Source organism: Miscanthus floridulus, chromosome 10, assembly GCF_019320115.1.
Source record: "Miscanthus floridulus cultivar M001 chromosome 10, ASM1932011v1, whole genome shotgun sequence".
Lineage (NCBI taxonomy): Eukaryota > Viridiplantae > Streptophyta > Magnoliopsida > Poales > Poaceae > Miscanthus > Miscanthus floridulus.
The window spans coordinates 2,876,869-2,896,058 of NC_089589.1; positions in this window are offsets into that span (position 1 = coordinate 2,876,869).

Genomic DNA, 19,190 nt, shown 5'->3' on the forward strand with positions numbered 1-19,190 from the left:
AAGGAACAGGACTCACCAGTCCGTGTCCTGGTCGATCTGGGGCGGATCCGTGTCGACTTCCATGACCTCGGGCTCAGCCAAAGGAGTCTTGCCGGCAGAGGGGGCATCAAGCCCTACGGTGGGTTCGGCCAGTGGGCCCTCTTCCGCTGCCAAGGCGTAGTCAATGGAAGGCTTGTGGAGGTCTCTGGCAAAGACGTTTGAGGGGACCGGAGCCCATGCCGAGGCCATCTTTGCCAGTTCGTCCGTGGCCTCGTTGTATTTCTGCGTGATGTGGTTGAGTTCGAGATCGTCGAACTTGTCTTCTAGGCGACGTACCAACTTGCAGTACGCCTCCATTTTGGGGTCGAGGCAGTTTGACTCCTTCATGACTTGATCGACGACGAGTTGCGAGTCGCCCCGGATGTTGAGACGCCGTACTCCAAGTTCAATGGCAATCTGCAAGCCGTTGACAAGGGCTTCATACTCGGCTGCATTGTTGGAGGCGACGAAGTGGAGCCGAACCATGTAGCGCATGTGTACTCCGAGGGGCGAGATGAAGAGCAGACCCGTGCCTGCCCTAGTCTTCATCAGGGACCCGTCGAAGTACATGGTCCAGCACTCCGTCTGAATTTGAGCAGGTGGCAGTTGGGTGTCGGTCCACTCAGCCACAAAATCGGCCAAGACATGAGACTTTATTGCTTTCTGAGGCGCAAAGGTCAGGGCTTCCCCCATGAGTTCGATGGCCCACATGGCTATCCTACCCGAGGCCTCCTGGTTATGGATTATCTCTTCCAAGGGGAAAGATGACACCACGGTCACTGGGTGGGACTCGAAGTAGTGACGCAGCTTGCGCCGAGCCAAGACTACGGCGTAGATTAGCTTCTGGATATGGGGGTAGCGTGTTTTGGTCTCGGAGAGTACTTCACTGATGAAGTAAATAGGTCGTTGGATGGGTAAAGCATGCCCCTCTTCCTGCCTCTCTACTACCACAGCCGCGCTGACCACTTGGGTCAATGTGGCGACGTAGAGTAAGAGGGCCTCGTCTCCGGCCAGTGGTACCAGGACAGGAGGATTGGTGAGCAGTGCTTTGAGCTTGGCGAGGGCTTCTTCGGCCTCGGGGGTCCAAGAAAAGCGTTTGGATTTCCTCAAGAGGCGGTACAGAGGCAAGCCTTTTTTGCCAAGGCGTGAGATGAAGTGGCTTAGGGCCGCAAGGCATCCCATGACCTTCTACACTCCTTTGAGGTCTCGGATCGGTCCCATGCTGGTCACGGCCGAGACCTTCTCCGGGTTGGCCTCGATGCCATGTTCTGAGACTATGAATCCCAAGAGCATGATGCCCTTCTCTCTAAGGCATTTGAAGGCTATCTCTAGGTCGTCGACGAGATCCCCGGCCCTTCTGGACTTGACCACGATGCTGTCCACATAGGCCTCGACGGTTCGCCCGATGTGCTTGCCAAAGACCTAGGTCATGCACCGCTGGTATGTGGCCCCTGCGTTTCTAAGGCCGAAAGGCATAGTCACATAGCAGTACATGCCGAATGGAGTGATAAAAGAAGTCACGAGCTGGTCAGGCACTTTCATCTTGATTTGATGGTAACTGGAATACGCATCAAGGAAAGATAGGGTCTCGCATCCCGCAGTGGAGTCAACGATTTGATCGATTCGAGGTAATGGGAAGGGGACTTTCGGACAGGCTTTATTCAAACCAGTGTAGTCTACACACATCCTCCACTTCCCATTTTTCTTCTTGACTAACATAGGGTTAGCCAACCACTCTAGATGGGATACTTCCTTGATGAATCTAGCCGCCAAGAGTTTCTACACTTCCTCACCGATGGTCCTACGTTTTTCTTTGTCGAATCGGTGCAGGCGCTGCTTCATCGGTCTGGAGCTGGCCCGGATGTCCAAGGCGTGCTCGGCGACCTCCCTTGGTATGCCCGGCATGTCCGAGGGACTCCATGCGAACATATCGGCATTCACGTGGAGAAAGTCGATGAGCATGGCTTCCTATTTGATGTCGAGGGTGGCACTGATCCTCAGTGCTCGGTCGTCGGGGTAGGCGGGGTCAACTAGGACGAGCTTGACGGCCTCCGTGGGCTCGAATGTCCCGACGCGATGTTTGGAGTCAGGCGCCTCGCCACCGAGCCGGTCAAGGTTGGCGATGAGGGTCTCGGCCTCCATGAGAGCCTCGGCGTACTCGATGCACTCGACGTTGCAGTCATATGCATGCTCGTACGTGGATTCAATTGTGATGACGCCGTTGGGACCCGACATCTTGCGCTTGAGGTAGGTGTAGTTGGGGACTGCCATGAACTTGGCGTAGCACGGCCACCCTAGGATGGCATGGTAGGTTCCCCTGAATCCAACCACCTCGAAGGTAAGGACTTCTTTGCGGTAGTTGGAGGGGGTGTCGAAGCAAACAGGAAGGTCGATGCGTCCGAGGGGTCACGTGTGTTTCCTAGGCACGATGCCGTGGAAAGGCGCGGCGTCGCCCCAGAGCCATGACCGGTCGATCTCCAGGAGCTCCAGGGTGTTGGCGTAGAGGATGTTGAGGCCGCTGCCTCCATCCATCAACACCTTGGTGAGTCGGGTGTTGCCGATGATTGGGTCGACAACGAGTGGGTACTACCTAGGATTCAGGACATGGTCGGGGTGGTCATCTCGATCAAAGGTGATCCCCTCCTGAGACCAGTCGAGGTATCGGGGAGTGGCCACCTTGACCGAGAAGACCCCTCGACGTTCCCTCTTTTGCTGGCGTGTCGTAAGGCACGCCGAGGGTCTGCCAAAGATTATGAAGGCGTTGTGCACCTCGGGGAACCCGTCGTCCTTGTCATCGTCCTAGTCACCGGCGCCTCTCTGCTTGGCATCATCGTCGGGGAGCCCGAGCTTGGTGTAGTAACACCGGAGCATGGTGCAATCCTCAAGGGCGTGCTTTACTGGGCCCTGATGGTAAGGTCAGGGTTTCCTAAGCATGTCGTCGAAGAGCCTGGGGCCCCTAGGGCCTCGGAGATTCTTGCGCTCTGCGGTCACAATCAGATCGGCCTCCAGGACCTCCTGCTTCCCCTAGCGACCCTTTTTCTTTTTCTTGGGGAGGTGGGGAGCCGGCACACGTATGTGCCCTGGAAATTCTCGATGAAGGTCCTAACCAAGTCACGCCAGTCATGGATCTGTGAGGGAGGAAGGTGTTCGAGCCAGGCTCACACCGAGTCTGACAAGAGCAAGGGGAGGTTGCAGATGATGAGAAGGTCATCGTCTGCACCGTCTAGCTGACAAGCCAGGCGGTAATTGGCAAGCCAAAGTTCGGGATTGGTCTCACCGCTATACTTCATGAGGTTGGTCGGTTGCCGAAACCGGGTCGGGAAATGAGCAGCACGGATGGCCCTGCTGAAGACTCAAGGGCCAGGCAGTTCAGGAGAAGGACTGCGGTCCTCCTCACTATCATAACAGCCACCTCGGTGTGGATGGTAGCCCTGGGCAGGCCCCTCATTGTCGTGGCGTCGTCGCCTGCTGACCACCTCATGGTCACCCTGCACCTCGCGTCAGTTGTAGAGGCGGTCGAGCAGCAAGGGGACCCTATGGGCTATCGGTGCCCGAGCAGGCTCGGGACGTACCGAGGCCTCCCTATTCTGCTGAGGCAGTGCCGTGGGAAGATCCAAGGTGCCCCCGCACCATCGAGAGGCGGAACTCTCGGCTTGCTGCACCGCGGCGGTCTCGAGGAGATGCCGGAGCTCACCGTGGACCCATCGCCCCTCCGTGGTAGAGGGCTCGGGCATCATGCGGACCAGCATCGCCGCAGCCGTGACATTCTGGCTAGCGCGATTGAATATTGGGGGTTGCTCACTCTCTTCGTCGTCGTTGATGTGGTGGTGCACGTCGTGGGCCCTCTGTTGGGCTCCTCCGCCATCACCGCGACCTCGCTGCTCCTGCTCGAGAGTGTCTCAAAGCTGCTGCAGGAGGAGTCGGTCTTGTTCGAACTTGGCCTGGAACTCACGGAGCTATTCCAGGTCCGGGCTTTAAGGTCGTGCGGGGGCAGGGTTCTCGTTTCGCGCTGCCGGCAGGACAACGCGCGAAGGTGTGGTAGTGCCTGCTCCCGGGCGAAGCGGGGAACGGCTACCTGCCCCCTCATCCTCCTCGCCTACCCTCAGCATCCCGAGCCCGATGTGGAAACACTCGCGAGTGGGGTCGTAAGCACCTTCGTCATCGGAGTCAGAGTAGCCGAAGCAGTAGTCGCTTGCGGCCAAGAAGCGGTGCATGGTTTCAGGGTCGTGGAGTCTGAAGAAATCCGCTCTGGCCCACGCCTCATCCTCCTCCGAGGAGTCAGCGTGGGTGTGGGTCGAAGCGATGGTGTCGAAGTCAAGGGCGAAGCGCTGGCGGTGTCCTGAGGGATCCACGTGAGCGAAAGCATAGGCGTAAGCATAGGAGGTGGTGGCATTTCTCAACCCGAAGGGGTACGGGGATGGTGCCATCGCCGGGCTCCGCTCTGCCAGAGTTGGCTCCTCAGGAAGTGGTGGGGCAGAGCTTGATGATGGGGTGTCTCTGCATGCCGCCGGCGTTTTTCCCTTGTCCAGGCTCAGGCTAGATAGGTCCCCAACCAGGGACCCTATGCCAATAGCTTGCCGTGGGATACCGGTAGGGCGTGGTGCATTGCCCTGGGTTTGCGTAGTGTCGGGGTGGTCCCGTCCGCGTCGCGCTTGGTGGGCGTGACGGGGTCGGTGGCCCTAGCGCCGCCTACGCCTGGGTTGCCGGTGTGCGATGCCGTCGTCGGTTGGTGGGGCTCAGGGTGTGAGGAGCACCATGTCATACTCAGATCCTAGAGACATGAACTCTAGGCTCCCAAACCAGATCACCGTGCCGAGATGTAGCGGTCGTACGGGGTCTGCCATCCGGAACTTGTTGGGATGATGAAGCTGACACGCAGAGGCCCCTACCTTGCGCGCCAACTGTCGGTGTTTTGGACTAGCGAGCCCTCAACCAACTAGTAAATTTGTATTGTGTGTTCCCAATCCCGAATGGTGATGCAAAGAGACACAAGGTTTATACTGGTTTGGGTAATAGGTACCCTACGTCCAGTTTGAGAAATCGATCTTGTATTCCTTGCTCCGAAATGCTCGTAGTAGGGGGTTACAAGCAGGGCGAGAGAGGGAGCTAGTCCCAAGTCTCTAGGTGGAGCAGCGTGGATTGCTTGAGATGTTGATCTAAAGCCATGGGGGAGCACGTGTGTTCGTCCATGTGGGCGTAGGCCTAATCGTAAGCGTCCGATCCCCCTGAAACGGCCCTGGTCCCTCCCTTTTATAGTTGAAGGGGGGACAAGGGTGATACATGCGCTAGCTACAAGGCGTCGTGCGAATGGAGGCAGCATGTCCGAGCCCTGTAGCCTATTCCTGTGGTGGCGTGGTCGATGGAGTGGTCCCATCCTTGAAGTAATGGGGCGACGCGCTGGTCACATCCGATCCTGTGCGTCGTGGGAGCTCCAGTGTTATCTTGAAGCGGGGTCGTGGCAGTCGACGTGCCGGTCACTATGTGCTGACTGTGTAAGAAGCCGAGGCTCAGTTGGTGCCGAGGCCGAGCCATCATGGGAGGCTCAGCAGACGTGAATCCCGAGGTTGTTGAGACCCTGAAGTAGATTGTCGAGGCTTGGAGGGAGCGGTTGGGCTCGTACGCTGATTCTGAGGCTATGGTGACCTAGACTTGACTCCCCATGCCGCGTTGTTCCTGGGGCAGGGGTTAGGTGGCACAGTGTAGTGCAGGCGCTGATCATGGGCACAGCACCAGAGCATAGTGGCCGATAACCCCTACCCCGTCCTGTCCTGGACGGTATGGCGTCGATGTGACATCCCATCTCGTCGGCCATTCCGTAGTGTCGAGCCACCGTCTAGCTGATATTGCGGGAGTAGTTGGCGCGTTAATGGGATGTGACGCCTGGTCGAGGGGACTGGTCGAGGCAGAAGCGATGGGTTATTACTAAGCCAGCCTCGAGCGATACGGAGAATCTTCGTCCGAGGCTTTACGCGCGGGGCCTCGGGCGAGACGGAGAATCGGTTCCCCATCGAGGCCTCCCATGCGAGGCCTCGCGCGAGGCGAAGATTTGGCAGGCCATCGAGACCACCCGTGCGAGGCCAAAGGCGAGGCGGAGAGCCAGTGGGCTCGAACAAGGCCGGGGGTTAACCAATGGCTTACCTTTTGGCTTTGTTTTTTATGGGGTTTAAGTGGTTCTTTCGACATACGCTCGGGGTACCCTGTTTTATGGCAGATTGCCATCAAACTTGGAGTATGGCATCTCAACATCCGGGGCGACTCGCAACTCATCGTCGATCAAGTCATGAAGGAGTCAAACTGCCTCGACCCCAAAATGGGGGCGTACTACAAGTTGGTACGTCACCTAGAAGACAAGTTTGATGGTCTCGAACACAACCACATCGCGCGGAAATACAATGAGGCCGCGGACGAACTGGCAAAGATGGCCTCGGCATGGGCTCTGGTCCCCCCGAATGTCTTTGCCAGAGACCTCCACAAGCCTTCCATTGACTACGCCTTGGCAGCAGAAGAGGGCCCACCGGCCGAACCCACCATAGGGCTCGATGCCCCCTCTACCGCCGAGACTCCTTCGGCCGAGCCCGAGGTCATGAAAGTCGACACGGAGCCTCCCCAGACCGACCAGGACACAGACTGGCGAGTCCCGTTCCTTGATTGGCTCGCTCAGGGAGAGCTTCCTAGTGACATGACCAAAGCCCGACGGCTTGCGTGACAAGCCAAAACTTACGTCCTCTGCAATGGCAAATTGTACAGGTGAAGTCCATCTGGTGTCCTCCAACGATGCATCACCATTGGGGTAGGCCAAGCCCTACTTTGGGACTTGCACGCGAGGGCCTGTGGGCACCATGCGGCGCCTCGAATGCTCGTCGGAAACGCCATTCGCCAAGGGTTCTATTGGCCGACGGCGGTTGCTGACGCCACCAAGTTAGTACGCTCCTACGAGGGATGCCAGTACTATGCGCGACAGATGCACCTCCCAGCCCAAGCCCTCCAAACCATCCCCATTACATGGCCGTTTGCTGTGTGGGGGCTCGACATGGTCGGGCCTCTACAAAAGGCCCCAGGGGGCTACACCCATCTACTAGTAGCAATCGATAAGTTCTCCAAATGGATCAAGGCTCGTCCGATCAATCAAATCAAATCCGAGCAAGCAGTGCTATTCTTCACTGACATCATCCATAGGTTCGGGGTTCCGAACACCATCATCACTGACAACGGGACGCAATTCACCGGCCAAAAATTCTTGACATTCTATGACGACCACCACATCTATGTGGCCTGGTCGGCTGTAGGACACCCAAGGACAAACAGCCAAGTAGAATGTGCCAACGGCATGATCCTACAAGGCCTCAAGCCAAGAATTTACAACCGGTTGAAGAAGTTTGGCAAGAAATGGCTCGCCGAACTCCCATCGGTCATCTGGAGCCTGAGGAACACTCCAAGCCGAGCCACGGGGTTCACACCTTTCTTCCTGGTCTATGGAGCCGAGGCTATCCTCCCCACTGACTTGGAATATGGTTCCCCGAGGCTACAGGCCTACAACGAGCAAAGCAACCGCACCACCCGCGAGGACGCCCTCGACCAACTAGAGGAAGCCCGAGATGTTGCGCTGCTGCATTCGGCCAAGTACCAGCAAGCCCTATGGCGCTATCAGGCCCGGCGCATTCGAAGCCAAGACTTGAAGGTAGGCGACCTGGTGTTGAGGCTGAGACAGAGCAACAAGGGCCGCCACAAGCTGACCCCACCGTGGGAAGGACCATACATCGTCGCCCAAGTACTGAAGCCCGGGACCTACAAGCTAGCCAACGAGAAGGGCGAAATCCTCACCAACGCTTGGAACATAGAACAGCTACGTCGCTTTTACCCTTAAATTTCCAAGCATTGTATACATTGTTTCTCGAAATACAATTAAGAAGCGTTCTTTAGTTGTTCTAATTTTTCGAGAAACCCCCCCGAACCCATCGCGGGTCTCGACAATACGATAGCACTATAAGGGAGACTCGGCTCTGCCTCTGTAGAACCGAGCCTCCCTCAGGGGCTGGATGGGGGACTCCCCCCTAAGTCCCACGCACCATTTTTTAGTCATTTTTCGAAAAAATTCCTACGCCAAACTCTCTAGCATGCTCTGACGAATCGGTTGTAAAAAACCCAAGGACCGAAAAGTCTGTTCCAGGGACAGAAGGCCGGTAGAGTCGCGAGACGGCCTACGCCCCCGGGCTATGGCACTCCCTCACCACCTTTCGCCCAAGGGGCGGCTTAGGTTCCAAGGAGGTTTTTTGCAAAAGAAATCTGATCAGAGACAACAGAGGGCAGAGGCTCGGAAATACAAGAAAAACGATTAAGAAACACGAGTACTTTAAAAAAGGCCTCGATGACCACAAGCGTTACGATACAAAGTTAATCCCTATTCTATTTACATGGCCTCTTGGGCTCAGGTCAAGGCTCAGGGCCTCCAGCATTGGCAGACGGTGGGGGAGGGACCACCTCCTCTTCGAACAGCTTTGCCAGCGCCGTGCCGGGGCCCTCCGCTGCCTCCATCAGCTGCGTGACTGCCTCGTCGGCCTCCTCATCATCGTCAGGTAGGACGTAGCCATCGCTGATGGCTTGGAGGTCAACGCCGATGTAGTGCGAGGCGAAGACGGCCAGCGCGCGCTTGATGCCCATGTGCAGCGCTCCTCGGAGCCGCTCGCGCACTAGGCCGCTCAACGCAATCAGGCGGCTCTCGAGGGAGCTTCCTGACTGAACCCCCTCGACCTCCAGGGCCTCGCAGGCGGTACGGGTGGCACTTTTCAGCGCGTCATGCTCCCCGATCTCGGTCTTGAGCACCGCCTACACGGCAACAGAGGCCTCGGCTGCCCGAGTGACCTCCTTCTCCCGCTCTGCGCCAAAAGAAATGGAATGGGGTTGAGCGCAAAGGAAAACAAGCCAAATAAGGGCAGAAGCCTACGGGACTCACCCTCGGCCTTCACCTTCCAGCATCGGGCCTCGACCCGAGAGGCCTCGGCTTTCTCCTTCCAGCGCTGGGCCTCGATCCGAGAAGCCTCGGCCGCCCTGGAAGCTTCTCTTCCCAGCTCTGCATCACACCAGGGAGTTAGGGGGTGAACACAAGAAAAGCGAATAAAACGAGGGGAATAGGACTCACCCTCAGCCCTTCCCCTCCAGACCACAGCCTCGGTCCGGGAAGCCTCAGCCACCTTAAGGGCCTCATCCAAGGCGCCTTTCATCAGTTGGTGCGCACTCTGCTCCACCCCTAGCTGCCCAGCAAGGACCTTGCCCGAGGCCGTCGCTTCTTCAGCCTAGGACCTAAAGGCATCCCGATCACCGGCGACGCGGGTCAGCTCCTCCTCCAACTCCTTGACCCGCGCCACCAAAGGGGCGACCTGCTCCTGGGCCGTGGCCGCCTTGACCTTCGCATCAGCACAGCGAAGGCGGAGGTCCTCCACCTCCGCGCTCCGCACCGATAGGAGCTCATTGGCACCAGCAAGCAGGCCCTTCTACCGCTGAAGCTGGTCCCAGACATCCCTCTCCCACCGGAGAAAGACCGACTTCCCAAGGGACCGGATCTCGAGCTCCTGGGTAAGCAGAACAGGGGTCATTCACTACAAGAAAACTCGGAAAAAGACGACACCACATGAGAAAAGAAGGCGCGAACTTGGGCGACGCCGGGCAGATCGTCGGCCACCATGGACAGCGCCATCTGCAGTGAGCGTTCCGCCAGCTAGCGGTATTGCTCGAAGGTGTCCTAGTGCCTGCCCTCGGCTACGTCCTCAAGGGTGAACAGAGGCTCCCCCTTAGGGTCGTCCCGGCTCTACCATAGAACACGCAGGTGATCCCACCCGTGGGGCTTGGGTCGTACCCGCACGAGGGCCGAGCTTCTCTCACCCGGGGTCGGAGCCAGCTGTTCCACGGCGCCGGTCACCTCAGTGTCGACCACCTCCTACGCCCGGGAAGTATCATCAGAGGAGATCGGATAAACCTCTGCCTCCCAGGAGCTCTCCCACAACGGCGGAAGGCCTTGGACCAGGGGTGCCGCCGAGGCCTCCGCCGCCTTCATCTCCACTTCCTGGGCCAATGGCTTCACCGCAATCACATCGGCCTCGGCAGCCTCAGGGGCTCCGGCCTATGCCATCATGGCCTCGGTGGTCCCGAGGGCTCCGGCCCCCGCCGCTACGGCCTCGGCGGTCCTAGGCGCCCCGGCCTCCGTCGTCTTGGCCTCGGAGGCCCGGGGGGCCTCGACCTCGGAGGCCCAGGGGGCCTCGACCTCGGAGGCCCAGGGGGCCTCGACCTCGGTGGCCTTGGCAACTGAGGGCACCTCGGCCTCATGGGGCGAAGGCACTCCCTCCCCCGCCTGTGTCGGGGTCACCTCGATAGCCCCTCCTTGGATGGCCGGCTCCTTTGGGTCGGCACTCGCCGACGCCGCGCCATGCTGTATGGCGGCTTGCGCCTCTGCCACCCAGTGGGCGGTGGAGCCGGGGTTCACCTTGAGCGCCTTAAGGGGCACCAAGGTGGGCACCTCCATAGGTTGCTTCCGGCTAAAGACAGAATACTTACGGGGTCAGCATGGAACCAAAGAACGAATGGAAAATGTTGCGACTCTGCCAAAAATACGCTTACCTCGAGTGAGGCTGCAGCCGCTTCGTCATGGCGACCCTCCTCTACGAAGGCGATGGTGGAGGCAGAGGCAGAGGCATGGCCTCTGTATCCGCCGGCGCCGGCCAGTCCTCGATGGACCCCGGCACCCCCTCGGTCCTCTACGGGGGAAGTTGCGTCGCCCCCGCCGCCACCTGCTCCACCGCTGTCGTCGAGCCCATCGGGCTAACAGCGCGCTTTCCCAATGCAAACGCCTTGGGCGTGTCGACCTCGGCCCCGGGGCGGGTGATTGTCGGCCCCTAGGCAGCTCCTCCTCCCCCTAGGAGCGCCGGACTGCTGGCCGATGCCTCGGGCACCGTCTCCCCGACGTCAGGGAGATGGTCCAGGGGACCCCACCCCATCTCGCCCTCGTCATCTCCATCCGAAGCATCCATCGATAGCGACGGCGATGGGGACTCCTCCAATGGGAGACTTCTCCAGTCCCTCACGTGCGAGGATCTTCTTCGTGCGCTTCGCCACCTTGGCGTCCTTCTGCCTCTTCTACGCCTCGGTGTGCGCCCGGTTGACCGCCCACCGCCTTGCATCCTCGGGAACGGGCGGCGGGGAGTCTCGCACGTCCCTCATCCCCTGCAGGAATGGCGAACACGGATAAGGGAACAAGAAACGATGAGAAACAGGGAGGCCTCGAGGGCTGCAGCGGTGCGTGACTTACCAGCGAGAGGAACCCCCACGACGGGCGCATCACGAAGGGGGTCAGGCCACCGCTCCTCAGCTTCGCCTCCACCATCTCCCTCACCCGGCGAAGAATTTCCTCGTCGGAGAGGGCAGAGGCAGACATTCGGATGCCCTCGATCGGCTCATCCGGCCTCATCTCAAACAGGCACCGCCGCCACACCATCAGCGGCAGCACCCTCCGGTGGTGGAAGGCGGCCACGACCATAGCCGTAGTAAGGCCGTGGTCCCGCAGCCTCTCTAGCCCCTCTAGGAGTGGCTGTAGCTTAGGCTGATCCTCCCTCGGGACGCCATACTTCCACCTCTTCGGGCAGCTCCCCATGATCCGCCCGGTGTTGGGGGGAAGTCCACCATCATCATTGCGAAGATAGAACCAGCTCGTGTACCAACGGCGATTCGTTGACGCAAGCTAGGCCAGGATGTAGAGGTGCTGACGATCCTGGCGCACTTGGAGAGTGTAGCCGCCAGCCCTCACCGCCTTCCTTGTGCCCGACGTACCCATCGGCTTAGTGGTAGGCCCCGCCCGGAAGAGGTGGAGCCACAGCTCCTAATGGGGAGCAATCCCCAGATACCCCTCGCAGACGGCGACGAAGATGGCCGCCTGCGCGATGGAATTGGGGTTGAAGTTGTGGAGCTCTACGCCATAGTATTGTGGGAGTGCCCGCATGAATCGGTCCACCGGAAGGCCGAGGCCGCACTTGTGAAAAGACATGAAGCTCATGACATAGCCGTCGCAGGGCCTCGGCTCTGGTTCGCCTGACGGAGCGATCCACTCTGGCCTGTTGGAGTCAGTAACCGGGCAGAGAAGACCGCTGTCGACGAGTGACTAGAGCATCTCCATGGATACGTCGGATGGACCCCAAGGGTCCGCCTCGATGACAACAATGTTGCCGACCATGAGTGCGGTGGAGGGTTCGAATACGGTGGTGAGTCTCTCACCCTATCTCTCTCTCTCTCTGCCTCGCCCTTCTCCCTTCTTCTTCTAGGTCCTCTCTGCTCTAGCGATGGCTCAAGGGTGGCAAAGCTGATGCGGGCAAGGTAAGGAGGGGAGGGGCGAGGCTCGTTGCGTATTTATGCAGGGTGAAGGTGAAACGGATGGGCGATGAAATCGGGGAAGTTTCCCTCAGATCCGGCATAGTTAATCCCGATCCGATTTTACCACCCACGTGCCCACCTTTTCCTCATTAATCGCGGGAACAGTTATGTTCCATCCGCTGACACCACGTCGCATCCAACCACTGCAGCGGCAGATGCCGTTCCACCTCCCCAAGAAAATTACCTCAAAAGGCGCACCTGCCGTTGTCCGAAAGGACGAAGGAACTAGGCGCCGAGCCCATTACGGTCAAGGGGTTCGAAGGCTGAGCCCTTGAGGGTTTCGATAGCCGCCCCAGGGCAATAGAGTCAGGGATGGCTATGGGTGAGCCCATACAGGGCCGAGACCCAAGCAAGCGAAACGCTTGGGACGCCCAAAGTCGCGTCCAAGACCGGCAGGGAAGTCTCCGAATAGGATCCCACCATAGGGAGGCACCGAGCCACTGGGGCCCAGCGAACGGCCCTAGCACCTAGTAGAGAAACCCTCTGGTACTCTTGGAGTGCATCTCTGGACCGCTAGCCGACCCCTAGTGAACGGGGCACGGGCCTCCACTCGGACTTACCCGATAACAGCTCACCGGAAGTGCCACCACTTGAGCCCATCGAGGGTAGCCTGGCATATTCCACCCCTCCTTCCGAGCGAAAAGGAAGCACGAGGGTCGTACAAAAAGCCAGGGGAACCCCTGATGGCCCTCTTGCTCTGTGCAGAGGCTAAGGGGCTCTTCCTACAACCTTGCCGAGACCCAGCGACCCAGGCTCACACTCGAGGGGCCTTGGCAAAACAACCCCTCCTTTCGAGTGAAAAGGAAGCGTGAGGGTCGTACAAAAAGCCAGGGGAACTCTTGACGACCCTCTCGCTCCATGCAGAGGCTAAGAGGTTCTTCCTGTAGATATGCCAAGACCCCACGACCCAGGCTCGCACCTGAGGGGGGCTCGACAAACAAACCCTCACGCGCGAGGGGCGTACAAAAAGCCAGGGGAACTCCTGATCGCCCTCTCGCTCCGTGCAGAGGCTCGGGGCTCTTCCTGCAACTTTGCCGACCCAGGTTCGCACTCGAGGGGGCTCGACAAACAACCCCTCCATCCGAACGAAAAGGATGCGCGAGGGTCAAACAAAAAAGTCAGGGGGACCCCTGACCGCCCTCTCACTCCATGCGGAGGCTCGGGGGCTCCTCCTGCACCCAAGACAAAGACAAGCGACCTAAGCCCGCGCTGGAAGATTCGGAAAGAACGTGATAAAGGGCATCAAGCCCATTACGGTCCAGGGGTTCGAAGGCTGGGCCCCCAAGGGTTTCGACAGCCGCCCCAAGGCAATAGAGTCAGGGATGACTATGGGCGAGCCCACGTATGGCCAAGGCCCGAGCAAACGATTGCTCGGGACGTCCTAAGTCGTGTCCAAGACCGACAGGGAGGTCTCCGAATGGGATCCCACCATAGGGAGGCACCGAGCCACCGAGCCACCGAGGCCCAGCGAACGGCCCCAGCACCCACTAGAGAAACCCTCTGGTACTCTTGGAGTGCGTCTCTAGACCGCTAGCCAACCCCTAGCGAACGGGGCACGGGCCTCCACTTGGACTTACCCGATAACAGCTCACCGGAAGTGTCACCGCTCGCGCCCACCGAGGGTAGCCTAGCATATTCCACCCCTCCTTCCGAGCGAAAAGGAAGCGCAAGGGTCGCACAAAAAGTCAGGGGAGCTCCTAATCGCCCTCTCGCTCCGTGCAGAGACTCGGGGGCTCTTCCTGCGACCTTATCGAAACCCCGCGACCCAAACTCGCACTTGTGGGCTCGGCAAATACGATAAAATCTCTCGCTCAACGTGAGAAAAAGACCCTGGAGGAATGAATCCACTCCCCCAGGGCCTTGAGGGCTACACCCGACGGGTGCGCTCGTGCGCACCCACCGAGGCCTCGAAGTGCGAAACACCATTCTGCCAGGAGCGACCGCAAGTCGAGCCTCGTCAAAACCTCAAGGAGAGCGCTCACGCTCTCCCTGAGGCTCGGGGGCTACTGTCGGGTACCATAAAATGGGGTACCCCAAGCGTATGTCGAAAGAACCACTTAAACCCCATAAAAACAAAGCCAAAAGGTAAGCCATTGGTTAACCCCCGGTCTCGTCCGAGCCCACTGGCTCTTCGCCTCGCCTTTGGCCTCGCATGGGAGGTCTCGATGGCCTACCAAATCTCCGCCTCACGCGAGGCCTCGCACGGGAGGCCTCGACGGGGAACCGATTCTCCGTCTCGCCCGAGGCCCCGTGCGTAAAGCCTCGGACGAAGATTCTCCGTATCGCTCGAGGCCGGCTCGGCAATAACCCATCGCTTCTGCCTCGACCAGCCTCCCCGACCAGGCGTCACATCCCATTAACGCACCAACTACTCCCGCAATATCAGCCGGACGGCGGCTCGACACTGCGGAATGGCCGACGAGACGGGAGGTCACATCAACGCCATACCATCCAGGACAGGACGGGGTAGGGGTTACCGGCCACTGTGCTCTGGTGCTGTGCCCATGATCAGCGCCTGCACTACACTGTGCCACCTAACCCCTACCCCAGAAACAACACAGCATGGGGAGTCAAGTCCGGGTCACCATAGCCTCGGAATCAGCGTACGAGCCCAACCGCTCCCTCCAAGCCTCGGCAATCTACTTTAGGGTCTCAACAACCTCGGGATTCACGTCTGTCGAGCCTCCCACGATGGCTCGGCCTCGGCACCAACTGAGCCTTGGCTTCTCACGTAGTTAGCACACAGTGACTGGCACGTCGACCGCCATGACCCCGCTTCAAGATAACACTGGAGCTCCCACGACGCACAGGATCGGATGTGACCAGCGCGTCGCCCCAGTACTTCAAGGACGGGACCACTCCATCGACCATGCCACCACAGGAACAGGCTATAGGGCTCGGACATGCCACCTCTGTTCGCACGACGCCTTATAGCTAGCGCATGTATCACCCTTGTCCCTCCTTCAACTATAAAAGGGAGGGACCAGGGCCGTTTCAAGGGGATTGGACGCTTATGATTAGGCCTACGCCCACACGGACGAACACATGAGCTCCCCCATGGCTTGAGATCAACATCTCAAGCAATCCACGCCGCTCCACCTAGAGACCTGGGACTAGCTCCCTCTCTCGCCCTAGTTGTAACCCCCTACTACGAGCATTTTGGTGCAAGGAATGCAAGATCGATCTCTCAAACTGGACGTAGGGTACCCATTACCCGAACCAGTATAAACCTTGTGTCTCTTTGCATCACCATCCGGGATTGGGAACACGCAGTACAAATTTACTAGGTGGTTGAGGGCTTGCCGGTCCAAAACACCGACATAACTGCTTGTAGACAGTGTCATATAGTTGTTCTGAAGGGCAAAGCAATGTCAGTTTAGTGGAATAGTATAAATTGACCTGTCAGTTTTGTGAAAAAGTACAAATTAACCTAGCCACGAACGGCCCAAGCCAAATCACCCTAGTGAAAAAGTACAAATGGAGTGCCCTGTGGATTCAAACCGCTGGCACTGACCTAAGGCTGAGATCTTCGACTGGAGCTGATCCAGCTTATTCTTGCCTAGCCTCGGTAGCCTCCTTGACCCTGAGCGTCACCGTGGCCTGGTTGTCTATCATTATTTTTTCTTTTTCTTTTTTGAGAGATTTTTTTTGGAGATTAATGTCAAAGGGGGAGAAATATTGGGAGAGAGCGTAAGAGAAAGAGATTAATATGAGGATTTGAAGGGGTAAAAGGGAGGCATATAAGATTTTTCAATTTTTATTGTATGGTGTGTGCAAGGATAGTTTAAATTGATGCTCTTGATAAGGACCACATATGTTAATGTGTGATGTTTATGCCTTGAATGATATGTTGTTTATTTTCTCTGACCGCCACTGTGCGGCAATGCCGCGCTCACTCGCAGAAGTGCCGCACATGACAGCTTCAGAAACTTCTTGAGTGCATGAACTGCCATGAGCATCACGTTTATCATGATGACACCTTGCACCTCATAGATGCTAAGATATAAGAGAGTTCCAACACTTTATCTTGAATATGTGCATTTGGTATTTGAGTCCAAAATTTGAATTCCTTTCAATGCACACATTTAGGGGGAGCTCACTATATCATAGGATTAAAAATCTTATTAGTTATCAATCTCTTGTAAGCTTTAATTGTGTTGTCATCAAACACCAAAAAGGGGGAGATTGTAAGTGTATCTAGCCCTTTAGTGGTTTTTGATGAATTGAATGACAACACCATTAAAGGTCTAACAAGTTTGCTAAATGTTGAACAGCTAGCCCCCGAGCGCCTTGTATCTGCTGAGCAACACCGTCTTGAGCTTGTCCGAGCAGTTGAACTGGTAGCCGAGCTGTTGAATCAAGCATCCGACCAGTTGAATTGGTAGCCGAGCTGTTGAATCGAGCGTCCGACCAGTTTAACTAGGAGTGAAATTGATTTTATTGCATACGCTTGTGGATTGTGGAATAAGAAGTGTATATAGGTTCAACAAGAAGGTAAACTTGATGATATTCCACAAAATGTTTAAATCAAGGCCAAACTTATGTATTGTTGTGTTGGAAGATCACGGAAATAATATAGTTCAAGAGAAAGACAACAATGCACAATTTTGGCCTCCCCAACGGCTCTCTGCCTCTTCTTCCTCACTTCAGCACGCTCAAAAACAGAAAAGAGCTGCTCACTCACCATTGGAGACCCTCAAGCTTCTCCCTTTGATTCCCTTCCAAATCCAAGAGAGTTTGAGCCTCCAAACTGCATTAGAGAGCAACCCCAACTGTTCTTCATCTCCTAGAGCACTTGGTTCATGTTTTGGTCAGTGGTTGTGTTTATTCCTCTTGGAGCTTTGCTCCTAGCCCACTAGAGCGTCGTCCGTGGAGCTTGCCAACTTATGTGGTAGCCTCGGGAGGTTTGTAATTATCTCAAACAGCTAGTGAAATCACCCCTCATCTCAAGAGTTCATTCTCTTGACTTGAGAATGAGGAAAGGGTTGAAAGAGACCCAAAGCCTTTGTGGCAACCTCAATAATGTGGACATAGGCAAGCCTTAGTGGTGAGCTGAACCACGGGATAAATCGGTGTCTCACTTGTGTTCTTGTGATTTGCATTGCTATACTTGTATTTGTGGTGATTCTAGGGTTTGGTTCTGATTTACTTGCTCATGCACTTCCGCCAACATCCAGGTGGTGGAATAGGCTCTACACTACCTAAGGAACATCAGTAATTTGCTCGATCTACTTTTTCTTGGGCAGTTTTTGAATTGTAGTTCGAGCTTGTTTACAGGCGCGGCAGTGCCGCACTTTTGTGCCGCAGTGCGGCAGTATTGCACCTTGGAAGCATCAATGCCGCACCTAGAATTTAACTTCTGCTATGAGTTTGTTTTAAACAGGCCTATTCACCCCCTCTAGGCGACATCAAGGTCCTTTTAGGAGGGCTTTGGCTAAGCTCACAAGGTTGCCATGTCAATGCAAATACCCAATAGAGTGAGTTAGAGCCGGCCACACGACTTATATAGGGAGCCCAATGGAATAGAGCTGTTGGCCCCCTGTCTGCACTGATTTCGGGACGACCGGATGCGCCGATCAAATCGACCGGACTCACAGTCTCAGCGTCCGGTTAGCGGATTCAAGCCACATGTCCCTGAGCATTCAACCTCAGCTGCTGATCTCCAACGGCTATCTCACAGCGCCTACACAGTTAAGTCAAGACCGGACACACCCGTCGCTAGACCGGACACGCCCGTCGCCAGACTGGACACGCCGATCAACGTCAGAGCCCTCGCCCGCGCACCACAACCATGCCATGACCGGACGCGTTGTTCCCTTCTGTTTTCCGGCGTCAGGTCACTTAGGTTCCATAGCGCCAAAACCACGATCGTACGCATCAGATGCACCTCGACCGGAAGCAGGCCAGCGTCCGATCCGTTCTTCTCTACACGCCAAGTTTCACGCCCGACGTCAGCGTACGTCACCTGTGACCGGACGCAGGCCCTGCACGTCCGGTCACATTCACTGTGCAGCGTTCGATCTTTGAACAGACCGAGACCAAGCTTGCCAACATTTTTAAAAATGACCGGACGTATACCGGCCGAATTCAGTCACTTCGAGTTCAGCGTTCGGTCATTGCTAAACAGCACCTCTACTTCTCCAACTTCGTCACTCTTGATCAAATGTGCTAACCACCAAGTGTATCGCCTTGTGCACATGTGTTAGCATATTTTCATAAACGTTTTCAAGGGTGTTAGCACTCCACTAGATCTAAATGCATATGCAATGAGTTAGAAGATCTAGTGGCGTTTTGATAACAACATTTCACGATGAATTTCACCCCTCTTAATAGTACGGCTATCAATCCTAAATGTGATCACACTCGCTAAGTGTCTCGATCACCAAACCAAAAAACTCCTATCAAGTTTCACCTTTGCCTTGAGCTTTTTGTTTTTCTCTTTCTTCTTTTTCAAGCCGAGCACTTGATCACCATGGCCATCACCACTATCAACATCATCTTCATTTGCTCCACCACTTAGAATAGTGTTACCTACCTCATGATCACTTGAGCAAATAGGTTAGCACATAGGGTTTCATCAATTCACCAAAATAAAATTAGAGCTTTCAGCGTTGGAACAAGGGCGCACTGTTGCCATGCATGTCACCATAGCTAGCGTTCGTCTTTTAAAAGAACTTTTAGAGCTAGTACCTCCAACATACCCCCTCCCCCTCGGTCCTAAAAAGAATTTAATTGTGCGTTTAAAATAAGTCATATTTTAA